The following is a 14,817-nucleotide window of genomic DNA, read 5'->3' on the forward strand; positions in this document are numbered from 1 at the left end:
TAAGAATTGGTAAACTGAAATAAAATGTTTGCTTTTGGTTTTAATACAGCTTTATTCTGGGTTCACACTTATGCAAATTGGATGCGGCTTTCCCCACATCCAATTCGCATGACAGCAGAGTGTGACCGGCTAATGTGGAGCCGGTTCACACACCTCCGGGACAGCCGTGGTCTGCATTTGGAAAGGGTCCTGTGCGTCTTTGGCTCTGAATCAGGTGCAAATTCAGGCAGAAATTCGGACCTGATTAGCACCTGAATCGGAGAACAGGGACACACTGGACCCCATGCTGTGAGCCGTGGCCAGAGCATGTGTGAACCCAGCTTCAATGCTACCTGCTTTAGTGCTACTTTTAATTCGGCATATCTCACTCTCTGAAGCTGGAGTGTACAATTAAATTGGCTTCCAACAGCCCCCTCCCCACCACCTCCCCCTGGATGCTATGTAAACCTCCCAACCACCCTAATTTCCACAGGGACTGCTCCCAGAACCCAGAGACATACCGTGACTCCATCTCCTGCCAGGGGCGAGGTGGTGGAACGTTAATTCCAGCACCCAGTGTCAGTATCTAACCACCTCCAGTATGACGTTTTTCTTTATCCATCTGACCACCCACACCAGGGCATTTTTTCCCTTCCGTTGACCAGCAATGCAGTGGGTACTGTTACATAATCCTAACCACTGAAATCTTTATACTGTGCTGTACTACATACCTGACCAACGTTTTTGTTGCTTTAATTGTTGCTTGTTACTACAGGCAGTCCCCGAGTTACGAACGGGCTAGGGACTGTAGGTTTGTTCTTAAGTTGAATATGTTTGTAAGTCGGAACAGCATGGGCAGAACGGCAGATATGTCGTTTTCCGATGTTCCGACGAATGTGCCCGCCGTCGAAGAGGGTCTGTCGAATGTGCCCGCCATCGAAAAGGTTCCGTCGAATGTGCCCGCCGCCCCGTTCGTAAGTATGATTATTAATTATTTATTTATTATACAGGATTTATATAGAGCCAACAGTTTGCGCAGCGCTTTACAACATGGGGCAGACAGTACACTTACAATACAAATCAATACAGGAGAGATCAGAGGGCTCTGCTTGTTAGAGCTTACAATCTAGTAAGTAGGAGTTGTTCGCAAGTCGGATGTTCATAACTCGGGGACTTCCGGTAAATAGACAGGTAGTAGAAGTACAAGACTGAGAAAAACAGGCAGCGATGTATACTATGTGTAAATTCATGCTCTATTTATTTATACCTCTTCAAACCATGCCCATTGTTCAGCATTATGTAGCAATGCCCACTTTTTGCCCCATTAGAACTGCACACTGATGATGTAGCATCCAAGGGGGAGCCGAAGAACAGCGGAAAAGATTCCAATACTCTCAGAAGTGTTAGATGTGAAAAGTCTTATGCCGACCATAGACAGTTCGAAACTTGGCTGGTTCAGCAGGGACCAGCTGAGATTCAAACCATGTATGGGCAAGCTGATTCTACCCAAGTTGATCGATCAATCAACTTGGTTGCAACCAGTCTGCGGGATTTTTTCATGTGATTATTGCCTGTGGCTATAGCCGCTAGCAATAATCACTGTGTGTTCTCCCGGCCAGGACGGCTCCTTGCGCCCCCCCACCAGGAAAACACAATAGCATTGCAGAAGGGATTCCCCCATCAACTCTGACTCTGTTGATGGGGGAATTAAGAGATTTTTGTTCCTGCAACCCGTTGTTGCAAGAAAGAAAATTGCACTGTTTGTTGGCCTTGGTCGGCTTTAGCAAAAAGCAAAGATCAGCAGCAAGGGAGTCAGCAAAGGTAAGTATTGTAACTGTATTTTATGCAGCAGAGTTTTTTTAAAGCCCTACTCCAGCCCAATATTTATTCGTTTTTTTGTTTAATGGTTGGAAACTTTGAGGCTATTGTTGCTGTCAAACGTATTTATTGCAGCAGAATAGAAAAGGGTTGGAACCTTGGTATGTTTTTAGCTATTGTATATTTCTGTTCCAGTGACCTCTGATCTCATAATTTCTTTCCTTGTTGTCATAGGACAGAATGTAAAAAGAACTCCAATAAAAATGAAGACCACAAAAAAACATCTTTTACCACTGCACAGTCATTTTAAATAAGCCCATAAATGTTCCTATCAGTAAAAACGTGCTAGACATCATGAATACATAATAGCTTCATTGCAAAGTTGCCCTTAGCTGACACTTATTGCATAAGAACCACTGAGCTGATTAGATAAGGTCCAGAGCAAGATGTTTCGGTTATGGTAAAATAAACCCTCCTCTCTACAAAAGTAGAAATACTACTGCCACCTTTATATTATGTATACTATGGCAAAAATATTACAGTGTATGCACCTAAGTTACATTTGCAACAGTTTACATCTCTAAGCATAACCTAATACCAATTTTTCTGGAGGATGACCTTTCTCAATGCACTTTCTACATTAAGTTATGTAATTCATACAATTTAATTATAAACAGAAGTGAGCATAGTTCTTAAAAAATACACGCTAAGTGCCGGTTCACACAGGGGCGGCACGACTTGCAGGTCGCCTCAGCGAGGCGACCTGCAAACGACTTCTGAGGCGACTTGCAAAACGACTTCTGTATAGAAGTCTATGCAAGTCGCCCCAAGTCGCCCCCAAAGTAGTACAGGAACCTTTTTCTAAGTCGGAGCGACTTGCGTCGCTCCTATTAGAACGGTTCCGTAGCACAGAACGGGAGGCGACTTGTCAGGCGACTAGGTCGCCTGACAAGTCGCCCCTATGTGAACCGAGCCTAAATGTATAATAAAACGAACAATCCCTTTGTGCCAGAGGCATATTCAGTCTATAGTATTGTGCAGTTTTGATTGCTGACTTTATCTAAGGCTGACTGTTTAGCTCCAGAGTTTCCATGACAAATATTTATGCATATGTATGAATTAGGGACCTTAGATTGTAAATTTGTTTTTTATTAAAAAATCATACAAACATACAGTTCATTAATAAAAACATATTTTACACAAAAATAAACAACAACTAAACAAAAACAAGCATGCTTACATCAGCAAGTAAAGAAAACCATTTCCTGACAAGATAACATAAAAAAAAACATATTTTAATGACAACAAAAAAAGAGTCTACAAACCCCGAACCTCAACTTAAACACAATCCAGGCCAGGGACCTTAGATTGTAAGAACCTTGAGGGCAAGGACTGATGTGAAATGTATAGTATATACAGTATCTCACAAAAGTGAGTACACCCCTCACATTTTTGTAAATATTTTATTATATCTTTTCATGTGACAACACTGAAGAAATGAAACTTTGCTACAATGTAAAGTAGTGAGTGTACAGCTTGTATAACAGTGTAAATTTGCTGTCCCCTCAAAATAACTCAACCATTAATGTCTAAACCGCTGGCAACAAAAGTGAGTACACCCCTAAGTGAAAATGTCCAAATTGGGCCCAATTAGCCATTTTCCCTCCCCGATGTCATGTGACTCATTAGTGTTACAAGGTCTCAGGTGTGTTAAATTTGGTGTAATCGCTCTCACTCTCACATACTGGTCACTGGAAGTTTAACATGGCACCTTATGGCAAAGAACTCTCTGAGGATCTGAAAAAAAAGCCAAATTGTTGCTCTACATAAAGATGGCCTAGGCGAGTGATGGTGAACCTTGGCACCCCAGATGTTTTGGAACTACATTTCCCATGATGCTCAACTACACTGCAGAGTGCATGAGCATCATGGGAAATGTAGTTCCAAAACATCTGGGGTGCCAAGGCTTGCCATCACTGGCCTAGGCTATAAGAAGATTGCCAAGACCCTGAAACTGAGCTGCAGCACATTGGCCAAGACCACACAGCGGTTTAACAGGACAGGTTCCACTCAGAACAGGCCTTGCCATGGTTGACCAAAGAAGCTGAATGCACAAGCTCAGCGTCATATCCAGAGGTTGTCTTTGGGAAATAGAGGTATGAGTGCTGCCAGCATTGCTTCAGAGGATGAAGGGGTGGGGGCTCAGTCTGTCAGTGCTCAGACCATACACCGCACACTGCATCAAATTGGTCTGCATGGCTGTCATCCCAGAAGGAAGCCTCTTCTAAAGATGATGCACAAGAAAGCCCGCAAACAGTTTGCTGAAGACAAGGAGACTAAGCACATGGATTACTGGAACCATGTCCTGTGGTCTGATGAGACCACGATAAAGATTATTTGGTTCAGATGGTGTCAAGCGTGTGTGGCGACAACCAGGTGAGGAGAACAAAGACAAGTGTGTCTTGCCTACAGTTAAGCATGGTGGTGGGAGTGTCATGGTCTGGGGCTGCATGAGTGCTGCCGGCACTAAAGAGCTACAGTTTATTGAGCGAACCATGAATGCCAACATGTACTGAAGCAAAGCATGATCCCCTCCCTTCAGAGATTGGGCAGCAGGGCAGTATTCCAACATGATAACGACCCCAAACACACCTCCAAGATGACCACTGACTTTCTAAAGAAGCTAAGGATAAAGTTGATGGACTGGCCAAGCATGTCTCCAGACCTAAACCCTATTGAGCATCTGTGGGGCATCCTCGAACATAAGGTGGAGGAATGCAAGGTCTCTAACATCCCAGAGCTCCATGATGTCATCATGGAGGAGTGGAAGAGGACTCCAGGGGCAACCTGTGAAGCTCTGGTGAACTCCATGCCCAAGAGCATTAAGGCAATGCTGGAAAATAATGGTGGCTGCACAAAATATTGATACTTTGGGCCCAATTTGGACATTTTCACTTAGGGGTGTACTCACATTTGTTGCCAGCAGTTTAGACATTAATGGCTGTGTGTTAAGTTATTTTGAGGGGATAGCAAATTTACACTGTTATACAAGCTGTATACTCACTACTTTACATTGTAGAAAAGTGTAATTTCTTCAGTGTTGTCACATGAAAAGATAAAATAAAATATTTACAAAAATATGAGGAGTGTCTCACTTTTGTGAGACACTGTATATTTGTAAAATGCTGCCTAAATTATTAAAAAAAACTTGAAGGTGATAATTCCATATGTGTAATACCAGGCAAAGATGATACTAATACACTCTAGTTTGGGTGCTGACAGAATAATTTATTACATCACTTTTTTTTACATCCCATAACATTTTTGAAGGCATTCAACTGCGGTATGCTATGGTTATCTCCTCCACCTTTTAAAATATCAAGAGTTTGCTTATAACATAGTGAATTCTCACTAAGGGAATTATGCATGATATCTACATCTGTTACTATTACAAACCATATATTGTACATCTATAGTTGGAAGATGTTATTAGTTTACATGAAACGAGCAGCTATGTTTTGTACAGGACTGGAAGACCGTATCAAGATTTTGAATTACGTGTGTTTTTTGCTATGAAATTGCCAAATGCTCTACCACTGCCAGAGAACTGCCGATGTGGTGATGCGCCGATTCTTACCTTTTTTTGTTAGAAGATCGAGTGACATTTCATTAAAGTAGTTCTAAAGGCAGAAGGTTTTTTTTAGCTTAATTCATTCTATGCATTAAGGTAATAAACCTTCACCTTCTGTTTGCAGCTATTAGCTCCCGCTGCTGTCAATCACAGCCAGTGAGCCAATGAGGAGAGAGCAGGGGCAGGGCTGAGACCCTCAGACCCATTAAAAAAAAACAAGGACCCTTTCACATGGACATGTAGGTGCATTAAAATTGTTAAATTCAGGTAGCTGGGGTGTATTTTTAACTCACCCCAGCCTCATGACAGCCCCAGAATTCAGGCATGTCATGCTAGCACCTGGTACTGTGCCCCAAAGAGGTGAATGGGGCCATGCCACAACTGCATTGTGGTGAAGAGGTATTTCAGTGTAAAAACCCTCTTCAAACAGGCATGCAGGGGACAGCATACCCACGCCCAATTGGCTGCTATCTGCAAGCCAGCCTCTGCTAACAGTGTGATCCACCGCAGATTGAGGCATAAAGGGACCTTACTGAAAATCTGCATTATTTGCTGCCATGTACATGAGCCCTTGTGTATGTTATGCTTCCAGCTTCTGCCAGCATGATCCTCCATACTAGTTGCCCTATTTTTCATATGGACATGTACATGCACCCATGCACATGCATAAGTAAATGAAATAATATACACAGCAAATGTAATTTGTTTTTGCAGACAGGCTGTAAATACTGCACATAATGCATGCAATCAATTGACATTCAGAGATACAAACTGAGGTTTAACAGGTCATACCAGCTAATGCACTATTTCAAATGTCAACATTTAAAGCAATCACTAATTGTCCTGCAGTGTTACATAATAGAAGACCATACATAAACTTTTTCATTCATACTTAGAGGGTTAGGTAAACAGATGCATAGAATTCTATGTGAAAATAGGGCAGCGGATTGGAATGAGGAGCTGTAAGGAATGTTTCCCTAGCTCCCTCCAACTCCACCTCTTCTACAACTTGTTTTTCAGTCACCACACGTTCCATGTAAACGCGTACATCAGAGTCTTGCAAAACATTCTGCAGCTGGCCTGCACTTTGTTTTCTGCTCTGCCTCTGCTTTCCTTAAAAAATGAGAAATGAGATCTGTTTTCCTAATACTAACAAAAAGCAGGTCCTGCTTTACTGAGCCTAGAGTAGCCTGTGTAGCTGATCAACTGGCTAAATCGGATGAACATCCAAACCAAAGGGCAAATAACAGTAAGAAAATAAACGGAGTATTGGCCCACAATTCAGGATCAAAAAGTGATTTCTGAAATCTTTACAAAACAAACAGACGCACATTTTCAATCTTTTTAAATTTTTTATTTCACTTCTGTTATAAAAGGGACCTATGAGTACACATAACAGAATACGCATTTTGTTGTGCAATGCTAGAGCAGCACAAGGGCATTCTGGTATCAACTGCACTTTCCTTTTCTCCAATACCCAGGGAGATACAGTATCTGTGTGTACAGGCAGGAGGACTTACTATTTTGTGAGAATAAGCTTTTTCATGAATTCTAGTAACAATACTTTAACATTCTTATCTTATACTTATTATTTTAATACTATTGGCAATATTGCATCACAAGAATGGCTGTTCTGGGGTTAATGCAACCTGGTAGACTTAAAGAATATGTTACCCCCCCCCATTTCATATTCCTGATATGTGCTCGTTATACCACATACTTGTAATTAAAAGTATCCTATTCTCTTTGTCTTTCTTCCCTTGTGTGAAATATCTGGTGACCCTGCCAGTCCTCCTGCTTTCTTATTTCAAACTGACCACGCTATGCATAGAAGTACATCCATCCCAGCATGGTCAGTTTTCTAGCTGTGCTGGGAGAACTGTCCTCCAATGATCACACTTGTGCCAACACACCTCTCTGCATAGTCATTCACTGGGAAGGTCACTGCATTGCTGTTTTTTCATCCCCACCTCTCATAGCCCCTTATGCAGCTGAGAAAAGAGATTATATGATCAGTTATAGAAAATAAAATACACAAATATTTTATCTTTCATTTTTATTTTAAACTGAATGGGTTGTTTCACAAGGCAAGGGTTCAGCTGCAGCTATGATCCTGGTATTGTTTATTTTTTTGCACCAGTGATGCTATTTGAAGTAAAAGCAATCAGAGTGGCTTTACAGTTGCCGGATCACTTTTACAGGGGGGCAGAAAAGGGTACCTTCCCCCACTACTTTTCCCAAGCTCTCCCATTCAACTGGGGAGCCTGGAACAGATGTGGGCAGTTGGGTCAGCTTACTATAGAGATGTAGGAGAAACTTTCATTCCCCAATCATCTTTATGGTGTATGAAACCAGAAGCAACAAGGATTTTGTCACTTCCAGTTTCGGTTTGTTGTTTACAAATTGTTACCAACTTTTAAAGTATCTGATCAAACCGATCTTGATTCTCGAATCAATTGCTTTTAAAGGGGAGAGGAAAGATCTGGGGTCCAATTGACCCTAGATCTCTCATTAAAAAGTACCTGTCACTGCCTGTGATATCACAAGGGATGGTGTTCATCTTTTGTGATTAGTATTGAGCCGAACATTCCCCCGGTTTGGTTCGCACCAGAACATGCGAACAGACAAAAAATTTGTGCCAACATGCAAACACCGTTAAAGTCTAAGGGACACGAATGTGAAAAATCAAAAGTGTTCATTTTAAAGGCTTATATGCAATGTTTTGCCATAAAAAAGTGTTTGGGGACCCGGGTCCTGCCCCAGGGGACATGTATCAATGCAAAAAAAAGTTTTTAAAACTGCAGTTTTTTCAGGAGCAGTGATTTTAATAATGCTTAAAGTGAAACAATAAAAATTAAATATTCCTTTAAATATCGTGCCCGGGGGTCCCCTTAGTCTGCCTGTAAAGTAGTGCATCTTTCCCGTGTTTATAACAGTATCGCAGCAAAATGACATTTCTAAAGGAAGTAATTAATTTAAAATTGTTCGCAGCTGTAATGTATTTCCGGATCCCGACAATATAGATACAAATCAATGAAAAAAACAGCGTGGGTTCCCCCCCAGTCCATACCAGGCCCTTTGGGTCTGGTGTGGATATTAAGGGGGACCCAGCGCCATTTGTTTTTAATTTTTTTTTTTAAAAGTGGTGTGGGGGTCCCCCCAAAATCCATATTTTGCATGCAACCTGGCAGACCGCAGGAAAGAGGGGGGAGCGAGAGAGCACCCCCCCTCCTGAACTGTACCAGGCCACATGCCCTCAACATGGGGAGGGTGCTTTGGGGTCCCCATGTTGATGGGGACAAGGGCCTCATCCCCACAACCCTTGCCCGGTGGTTGTGGGGGTCTGTGGGTGGGTGACTTATCGGAATCTGGAAGCCCCCTTTAAGGGGGCCCCCAGATCCCATCCCCCGTTATGCGAATAGGTATCAGTTACATTGTACCCCTACCCATTCACCAAAAAAGTGTCAAAAAAGTAAAAATGACAGGAGACAGTTTCTGACAATTCCTTTATTTAAAAAAAAAAAAAGTGTCCTGCTATGTAAATCCATCATCAATCATGGCGTCCAACGGTCCCAAAAAGAAAAAGAAAAAAAGGGAAAAACTCTGCCTCGATGGGTGGCTTCCCCGCCAACTGCTGTCTTTGCGCGGTGACAGCTGTTATATAGGCAAGGGCGGGGCCAACCAGTGATGTAAATGGGTGACCCCGCCCCTCTGATGTCACATGATATCAGAAGGGGGTGGGGTCACCCGGTTATGTCACCGGGTGGCCCCGCCTTGCCTATATAACAGCTGTCACCGCGAACCATTGAGGCGTTTTTTTTTTTTTCATTTTTCGGGTCCGTCTGTGCTGTCATTGAACATTTTTAAAAAGGAATTGTCAAAATGTCTCCTGTTGTTTTTACTTTTTTGATACTTTTTTGAAGAATGGGTAGGGGTACAATGTACCCGATACCCATTCACATGCGGGGGCGGGATCTGGGACCCCCACAACCGCCGGGAAAGGGTTGTGGGGATGAGGCTCTTGTCCCCATCAACATGGGGACAAGGTGCTTTGGGGGGGACCCCAAAGCACCCTCACCATGTTGAGAGCATGTGACCTGGTTCAGGAAGGGGGGCTCTCGTCCCCCCCTTTTACTGCAGCCTGCCAGGTTGCATTCTCGGATAAGGGTCTGGTATGGATTTTGGGGGGGACCCACACCATTTTTCAAAAAAAATTGGCGTGGGGTTCCCCTTAAAATCTATACTAGACCTGAAGGGCCTGGTATGGATTTTGGGGGGGACCCCCCACGCCATTTTTAAAAAATATTTGGCACGGGGTTTCCCTTAAAATCCATATCAGTTCTGAAGGGCCTGGTATGGATTTTGGGGGAACCCCCACACCATTTTTTTTTGGTGCAGGGTTCCCCTTAACCACGTCAGTACACTGTGTTACATAAACTAGACTGCACTGACTGAATATAGAGTCTACACTGAATATCTAGTCTACACTAAATGCAGAGTATATATATATATATATATATATATATATATATATATATATATATATATATATATATATATATTGGCCAAAGCATGCAGGTTAGGTGCATGATTTGGCCAATCATCATTCAGCAATGCACTGCGATCTCGCAGTGCATTATGGGGCGTTCCTTGGCGCTCGATTTTTCCCAGCGAACACCCCATAATATTTGCTGTTCGGCGAGCACTCAATGTTCGAGTCGCACTTACGTTCAACTCGAACATCGAGCTCATCCCTGCTTGCGATAGCAATAAAGTTGATCGAAAAAAAAAAATTAAAGAGACAGTGTAAAAAATAAAATAATAAAATAAATAATAACATTTTATTATTTTTTTTAAATGTTACAATACCCAATGCTCACGTGCAAATGAGAATGTATACTTATATCCCGTATGCATATGTAAATGTTGATCACATCGCATGTGTAGTTTGCTGTGATTCCGCAGACGTGCGCAATTTTATAGCAGAACATGTTCGGTATCTATATACCCAGCGTAACATCCTCTTATATTTTACCACAAAATCAGGTATTATATTGTGTTTGTGTGCAGCAAGAGTCATTTAACTGTATTTTTTCCTGAAAATTTGCACTTGACAAACTGCTGAGCAAATATTGTGTGACATAAAAAATGGCAACAACTACCATTTTTTTTTCCCTGGGGCCTTTGCTTTCAGAAAACATATAATGTTTGGGAGTTCTAAGTAATTACCTAGTAAAAAATTGCAGATTTTTACATTTATGTGAGAAGTGTCAGAATTGGCTTGGGCAGCAAATAGCAATGCTTATTTACACCCCCCCCCCCAAAAATGAAATACTGTATACTGTATATTGCTTCTTACCAGTCCTTACAGGTGTTGGCTGCTTTTGTTCTCTTTTTTTTAGGCTATTTTTCTTTTATTTTCAACTGGCAATCCTTCCAGTAATTTACATCCTGTCCTAGGGTGGCAATGCTCACACACTGTACTGTATCTATAGAGAATCAACAGTGTCACCTTAGATCATAATATGTGTTAGGACTACAGCACATCTCCACCTCTCCTCTTCTCCACGAGGGAAATGTATTTTCTAGTTCACAGACCAAACTGGGAACAATTCTAACTGTCAGGAGAGAGTACAAAATTAAAAAGTTCACAAGGTTTCTGGAAGGATCAACAGGGTTGTTTTGTTTATTTGCATTATTGAACAGATATAACCAAATTCTTGGAGTGGTACAGTATATCTAGCAGAACTCAGGGGAGCAAACAAGCAATATTTATTGTTAGGGTTTACATACATTTTCAGACTTTCAGACAGTTCTCCAGTAATGGCCCAGAGATAAGACCAGTTTCTGGCCCAGGGCCTTTATGTATGACATGTTTTAAAATAAACCTGTGGGGGAAAAGTTCTGAATCCAAAGCTTACTAAAAAAATCAAGCAAATGGGTTATTTATTTAATTTTTCCATAATTGTGTAATCAAAGTGAACACAGCTACAATGTACTGAGTGAAGATTCTCAACTCCTAAAATAAACCAACCACGCTGTCTCTAATTTCTTGTATAGTGCTATGGATCTCTTGAACCTTGGTCAACTTTTGTGGTGGCTGGTCCATCCTGTCTGATATGTCTTACTGTTGACCATCATTAACCTCCCTGCCCAATTAGTGTTTTGGGTGAGAAGTGGCGTGCCGGGCCACTTCTTTGAAACCTCACTGGTTTTTGCTTGGCACGCCTTAGGTCTGAGGGTATCAGAGAAGTCTACCGAGGACTACAAGTGACTCGCAAGCACCTCTAAATTCCTGTTATTCAGGGTAAGTAATGGCTTCAAAAATGTTCCCTCCACTAGTATAGTTTAAGCAGTGAATATATGCAAGATATGTGATCTTTAAAGGGTTGGCTCATGAACAAACTCTAAAAACTCTGTTGTTCACTTTAGACCTCTTTTTGGCATTTGGCACAAATACTTGCAGCACATATACGAAGGTGATTACAGGTCACACAGCTAATAATGCCTATTAATATACTTTAAAGCGACAAACATATGCATTAGGTTTTCTCCCTTTCTCTTATTCAACATACAATAAATTCAGCTCACAAAGGGACATGCACTAGACTAGAGGGAAACAGGAAGCAATCACAGAGCACTTCCCAAGGTGATCCTTAAACAATTAGTTCATTGTGACCTATAGTAACCTTCAGCCAACAGCATTTCACAATAGACTACACTACATCAGCCTGCGAGTACCAAGTTACAACAGTAATGGTATTTATGCTGCTATAATGGGAATATAGAAATTTGTGTGGAGCAGAAAACTGCATGCATAGTATAAGACAAGCAATGTGGTATATACTGTATATCTATCAATCCACCTGAAATGAAAGTTTAATATAATTGTTAGGGACTCTTGTCAAATTTCTGCAATGACCAGTGGGCAGTTTCTGATGGGTAGCTAAAGCTAAAGCTAAACACTTACCCATGTGGTGTGGCCTTATTTGTTTTGTTTTCTTCTGATAAGCAAATAAAATCACTTGTAGGCTGTCCCCTGGAAGTACAACTACCATTGTACTTCCAGCCTATTAGTCAACCCTTACACTTCAGTCCATGGTCAAGAAAAACGAATAAGGCTACGTTGTATGAGTATTTGCAGAATACTAAATCAAATGATATTAAATACAATGGGGTTGATTTACTAAAACTGGAGCACTCAGAATCTGGTGCAGCTATGCATGGTAGCCAATCAGCTTTCAACTTCAGCTTGTTCAATTAAGCTTTGGCAATAAAACCTGGAAGCTGATTGGTTTCTATGCAGAGCTGCACCAGATTTTGCACTCTCCAGGTTTAGTAAATCAACCCCAATGTGTCTAGAGTTCAGCTTTGTAGAACAATTTCCAGCAACAGGTAAAAGTAGAAAGTGAGCTACTAGTACTAGAGCTACTATCCAGTATACACAGCAACTGTAAGCTCTATTGAGCAGGGCCCTCTGATTCCTCTTATACCAAATTGTATTGTAACTGTAATGTCTGCCTTCATTTTGCAAAGCGCAAACTGTTGGTGCTATAAAAATCCTGTATAAAAATAATAACTGTGCTTAAAGTGGAGTTCCACCCATTTTTTTAACATATGATCAATCCAATGCTCATCCTCATCTATATTTCAAATGGCCGCCTAGGCGATGTCATAACTAGGCAATTCCCATTGACTTCAGGGATATCAGCGTCATCTATCCCAGGAGTTCATGGGAATTGGCTAATACCGAAATCTTGTGCGATTTCAGTATTTTCTGTGATTGACAGGTTGCTATAGCAACAGGGCAGGAACTTACTCCAATGCTGCCATTTAAATAGCAAATAGTCAAGACAAAAGAGCGACGTGCAGTGGCATTACTACGTAGGCGCGAGATTGGGAGGTGCATGCTGGGTAGCCAGATGCACCGATTCCTGGAAATGAAAACAAGAGGGCTTCCGATGCCCACAGCAGAGATGGACTCTGCCTGCTTCTGAGATCAGGTTAGGTTTAAACGATTTAAACATGAACTAAAACGACAACATTAATATCATTTTCTAAATGTTAAATTTAAATTGAAGCCAATTATGGCACAGTTTAAAAAAAAAAAAAAAACAACTAAAACGACAACATTAATATCATTTTCTAAATGTTAAATTTAAATTGAAGCCAATTATGGCACAGTTTAAAAAAAAAAAAAAAACAATTTGGGGGACTGGAACTCTGCTTTAGATGGGAAATTTAATACAATTTTTTTTCTGCATTCTCTGTAATTCACAAGCACTCACTGCTCTATAAAGAATCAGCAGGGAGGAAGCAAGATTTTACTCCCTGTAGCCTGTGCAATTTGTAAGGTAGGTGTATACAGTGCCTTGAAAAAGTATTCATACCCCTTGAAATTCTCCGCATTTTGTCATGTTACAACCAAAAACGTAAATGTATTTTATTGGGATTTTATGTGATAGACCAACACAAAGTGGCACATAATTGTGAAGTGGAAGGAAAATGATAAATGGTTTTCACATTTTTTTTTACAAATAAATATGTGAAAAGTGTGGTGTGCATTTGTATTCAGCCCCCTGAGTCAATACTTTGTAGAACCACCTTTCCCTGCAATTACAGCTGCAAGTCTTTTTGGGGATGTCTCTACCAGCTTTGCACATCTAGAGACTGTCATTGTTTCCCATTCTTCCTTGCAAAATAGCTCAAGGTCTGTCAGATTGGATGGAGAGCATCTGTAAACAGCAATTTTAAAGTCTTGCCACAGATTCTCAATTGGATTTAGGTCTGGACTTTGACTGGGCCATTCTAACACATGAATATGCTTTGATTTAAACCATTCCATTGTATCTCTGGCTGTATATTTAGGGTCATTGTCCTGCTGGAAGGTGAAACTCCCCAGTCTCAGGTCTTTTGCAGACTCTAACAGGTTTTCTTCTAAGATTGCCTTGTATTTGGCTCCATCCATCTTCCCATCAACTCTGATCATCTTCCCTGTCCTTGCTGAAGAAAAGCATTCCCACAACATGATGCTGCCACCACCATTCTTCACGGTGGGGATGGTGTGTTCAGGGTGATGTACAGTGTTAGTTTCCCATCACACATAGTGTTTTGCTTTTAGGCCAAAAAGTAAAATTTGGGTCTCAGACCAGAGCACCTTCTTCCACATGTTCGCTGTGTCCCCCACATGGCTTCTCACAAACTGCAAAGGGGACTTCTTATGCTTTTCTTTCAACAATGGCTTTCTTCTTGCCACTCTTCTATAAAGGCCGGATTTGTCAGGAATCAGAAAACGACTAATAGTTTTCCTGATTCCTGACAGATTTTCCCATCTGAGCTATGGGCCTCTTGGCTGTTTCTCTGATTAATGCTCTTCTTGCCCGGCCTGT

The sequence above is a fragment of the Aquarana catesbeiana genome, linkage group LG04, assembly GCF_042186555.1.
Source record: "Aquarana catesbeiana isolate 2022-GZ linkage group LG04, ASM4218655v1, whole genome shotgun sequence".
Lineage (NCBI taxonomy): Eukaryota > Metazoa > Chordata > Amphibia > Anura > Ranidae > Aquarana > Aquarana catesbeiana.